Here is a 4,781-nt window from a genome sequence, read left to right as displayed (position 1 = left end):
CTCTTCCTTTCCAGTATCTAAGACTATGAAATCAGCAGGGATGTAAAGGCCTTCAACCTTTACTAACACGTCCTCTACTTGTCCATAAGCCTGTTTTCTTGAATTATCTGCCATCTCTAATGAGATTTTAGCAGCTTGCACCCCATAGATTCCCAGTTTCTCTATTACAGAGAGGGGCATGAGGTTTATCCCTGAACCAAGGTCACACAGAGCCTTAAAGATCATGGTGCCTATGGTACAAGGTATTATGAACTTTCCAGGATCCTGTCTCTTCTGAGGCAATGTCAGTTGATCCAGATCACTTAGTTCATTGGTGAACAAGGGAGGTTCATCTTCCCAAGTTTCAATACCAAATAATTTGGCATTCAGCTTCATGATTGCACCAAGGAACTTGGCAGCTTGCTCTTCAGTAACATCCTCATTCTCTTCAGAAGAGGAATACTCATCAGAGCTCATGAATGGCATAAGGAGGTTCAATGGAATCTCTATGGTCTCTATATGAGCCTCAGAGTCCTTTGGTTCCTCAGAGGGAAGCTCCTTATTGATCACTGGACGTCCCAGGAGGTCTTCCCCCTTGGGATTCACGTCCTCTCCTTCCCTTACAGGTTCGGCCATGGTGCTTATGTCAATGGCCTTGCACTCTCCTTTTGGATTCTCTTCTGTATTGCTTGGGAGAGTACTAGGAGGGATTTCAGTGATCCTTTTACTCAGCTGGCCCACTTGTGCTTCCAAATTTCTAATGAAATACCTTGTTTCATTCATGAAACTCACAGTGGCCTTAGATAGATCAGAGACTAAATTTGCTAAGTTAGATGGATTCTGCTCAGAATTCTCTGTCTGTTGCTGAGTGGATGATGGAAAAGGCTTGCTATTGCTAAACCTATTTCTTCCACCATTATTAAAGCCTTGTTGAGGCCTTTGATCCTTCCATGAGAGATTTGGATGATTTTTCCATGACAGGTTATAGGTGTTTCCATAAGGTTCACCTAAGTAATTCACCTCTGCTATTGCAGGGTTTTTAGGGTCATAGGCCTCTTCTTCAGAAGGTGCCTCTTGAGTACTGTTGGATGCAGCTTGCATTCCATTCAGACTCTGAGAAATCATATTGACTTGCTGAGTCAATATTTTATTCTGAGCCAATATGGCATTCAGAGTATCAATTTCAAGAACTCCCTTCTTCATAGGCGTCCCATTACTCACAGGATTCCTCTCAGAAGTGTACATGAATTGGTTATTAGCAACCATGTCAAAAAGTTCTTGAGCTTCTGCAGGCGTTTTCTTTAGGTGAATGGATCCACTTGCAGAAGTATCCAATGACATCTTTGATAGCTCAGATAAACCATCATAGAATATATCCAGGATGGTCCATTCTGAAAGCATGTCAGAAGGACACTTTTTGGTCAACTGTTTGTATCTTTCCCAAGCTTCATAGAGGGATTCACCATCTTTTCGTTTGAAGGTTTGAACATCCACTCTAAGCTTGCTCAGCTTTTGAGGAGGAAAGAACTTGGCTAAGAAAGCCGTGACCAGCTTATCCCAAGAGTACAGGCTGTCTTTGGGTTGAGAGTCCAACCACACTCTAGCTCTGTCTCTTACAGCAAAAGGGAAAAGCATGAGCCTGTAGACTTCAGGATCTACTCCATTAGTCTTAACAGTATCACATATCTGCAAGAATTCAGTTAAGAACTGAAAAGGATCTTCAGATGGAAGTCCATGAAACTTGCAGTTCTGCTGCATCAGAGAAACTAGCTGAGGTTTTAGCTCAAAGTTGTTTGCTCCAATGGCAAGAATGGAGATGCTTCTTCCATGTAAATTGGAATTAGGTGCAGTAAAGTCACCAAGCATTCTCCTTGCATTATTGTTGTTAGGTTCGGCTGCCATCTCCTTTACTTGTTCGAAATTTTCAATAAGGTTGTCTTTGGATTGTTGTAATTTAGCTTCTCTTAGTCTCCTCTTCAGAGTCCTTTCAGGTTCTGGATCAGCTTCAACAAGAATGCCTTTTTCTCTGTCCCTGCTCATAAGAAAGAGAAGAGAAAAAGAAAAGAAGAGAAATCCTCTATGTCACAGTAAAGAGGTTCCTTATTGTTAGTAGAAAAAGAAAAAGAAGAAGAAATTCGAACACAGATAGAAGAGGGGGTTCGAATTTGGTGAGTGAAGTGAGGAAGAGATGTTAGTAGATGAATAAATAAATAGAATAAGATGAGAGAGGGAGAGGATTTTCGAAAATAATTTTTGAAAAAGGGTTAGTAATTTTCGAAAATTAATTTTGAAAAGGGTTAGTAGTTTTTCGAAAATTCAAATAAAAAAATAAAATAATTAGTTTAATTAAAAAGAAATTTTGAAAAAGAGGGAGATATTTTCGAAAATTAGAGAGAGAGAGAGAGAGTTAGTTAGGTGGTTTTGAAAAAGATAAGAAACAAACAAAAAATTAGTTAGTTAGTTGAAACAAAATTGAAAGGATAAGAAGTTAGGAAGTTAGAAAAGATATTTTGAAATCAAATTTTTGAAAAAGGTAAGATAAGAAGATATTTTTGAAAAGATATGATAGAAATTAGTTTTTAAAAAAGATTTGATTTTTAAAATCACAATTAATGACTTGATTCACAAGAAATCACAAGATATGATTCTAGACTTTAAGTTTGAATCTTTCTTAACAAGTAAGTAACAAACTTGAAATTTTTGAATCAAAACATTAATTGATGATGTTATTTTCGAAAACTAGGAGATAAAGATAAGAAAAAGATTTTTGAAAAATATTTTTAAAATTTTCGAAAATAACTAAGAAAAATGAAAAAGATTTGATTTTTTGAAAAAGATAAGATTTTTAAATTGAAAATTTGATTTGACTCATAAAAACAACTAGATTTTAAAAATTTTTGAAAAAGTCAAATCTAATTTTCGAAATTTTAAGAGAGAAAAAAGGGAAAGATATTTTTTTTTATTTTTTGAAATTTTTTATGATGAGAGAGAAAAACACTAAAATGATGCAATGCATGAAATTTTTAGATCAAAACAATGAATGCATGCAAGAATGCTATGAATGTCAAGATGAACACCAAGAACACTATGAAGATCATGATGAACATCAAGAACATATTTTTGAAAAATTTTTAATGCAAAGAAAACATGCAAGACACCAAACTTAGAATTCTTTAATGCTTAGACACTAAGAATTCAAGAATGCATATGAAAAACAAGAAAAGACACAAAACATGCAAATGCAAAGATCAAACAAGAAGACTTACCAAGAACAACTTGAAGATCATGAAGAACACTATGAATGCATGAATTTTTTTCGAAAAAAATGCAAGATGCACATGCAATTGACACCAAACTTATAACATGACTCAAGACTCAAACAAGAAACACAAGATATTTTTTATTTTTATGATTTTCTAATTTCTTTTTTGTATTTTTATTTTAAAATTTTCGAAAATCATTTTGAAAAACAAAAAAAATAAGGATTCAAAATTTTTAATATGAATTCCAGGAATCTTATACTCTAAAGCTCCAATCAAAGGGTCAGGCATGGCTTAATAGCCAGCCAAGCTTTAGTATGTAATTCAGACATGACACGCCTAACATGCCCTACAGTCGTGGCTTTACAGCCAGCCAGGCTTCAACATGCTTTATGAAACACTAGAATTCATTCTTAAAAATTCTGAAGAAAATTATATTTTTGAAAACATTTTTATTTTAAAAATTTTTTTGAAAACAAAGGAGAATTTTTTGAAAGATTTTTGAAAAAATTTTTGAAAACAAAACAAAAAGAAAATTACCTAATCTGAGCAACAAGATGAACCGGCAGTTGTCCAAACTCGAACAATCCCCGGCAATGGCGCCAAAAACTTGGTGCGCAGAAATTGTGATTACACTTTGATTATGTAAAATTCATCGCTCTTTCTTTCCCTGGTAATGGTGCCAAAAATATGATGCCAATACCATGGTTCACAACTTCGCACAACTAACCAGCAAGTGCACTGGGTCGTCCAAGTAATACCTTACGTGAGTAAGGGTCGAATCCCACGGAGATTGTTGGTATGAAGCAAGCTATGGTCACCTTGTAAATCTCAGTCAGGCGGATATAAAATAGTAATGGGGTTTTCGAAAATAATTAATAAAATAGGGATAGAAATACTTATGTAAATCATTGGTGAGAATTTCAGATAAGCGAATAGAGATGCTTTCGTTCCTCTGAACCTTTGCTTTCCTGCTATCTTCATCCAATCAGTCTTACTCCTTTCCATGGCTGGCTTTATGTAATGCATCACCATTGTCAATGGCTACTTTCGGTCTTCTCTCGGAAAAATGATCCAAATGCCCTGTCACGGCACGGCTAATCGTCTGGAGGCATCACCCTTGTCAATGGTTACATCCTATCCTCTCAGTGAAAGTGGTCAACGCACCCTGTCACGGCACGGCTATTCATCTGTTAGTTCTCGATCATGCTGGAATAGGATTTACTCTCCTTTTGCGTCTGTCACTACGCCCAGCAATCGCGAGTTTGAAGCTCGTCACAGTCATTCAACCATTGAATTCTACTCGGAATACCACAGACAAGGTTTAGACTTTCCGGATTCTCTTGAATGCCGCCATCATTCTAGCTTACACCACGAAGATTCCGATTAAGAGATCTAAGAGATACTCATTCAATCTAATGTAGAATAGAAGTGGTTGTCAGGCACGCGTTCATAGGGAATGATGATGATTGTCACGTTCATCACATTCAGGTTAAAGTGCGAATGAATATCTTAGAAGCGAAATAAGATGAATTGAATAGA

The 4,781-nt window shown here is 36.1% G+C and overlaps 1 non-coding gene across 1 annotated transcript; it reads left to right on the top strand.

The window, feature by feature from the left end:
- The first annotated feature begins 1,374 nt into the window (after positions 1 to 1,374).
- On the top strand, positions 1,375 to 1,482 carry LOC148581649 (small nucleolar RNA R71). Its single transcript, XR_015896830.1, has one exon. It is a non-coding gene; the product is annotated as a small nucleolar RNA R71 (small nucleolar RNA).
- Positions 1,483 to 4,781: the final 3,299 nt, after the last annotated feature.

The sequence above is a fragment of the Arachis ipaensis genome, chromosome B10, assembly GCF_059453495.1.
Source record: "Arachis ipaensis isolate K30076 ecotype BB chromosome B10, ASM5945349v1, whole genome shotgun sequence".
NCBI lineage: Eukaryota > Viridiplantae > Streptophyta > Magnoliopsida > Fabales > Fabaceae > Arachis > Arachis ipaensis.
The sequence above is the reverse complement of the archived record's forward strand: the minus strand, read 5'-3'. Positions and strand labels throughout refer to the sequence as shown.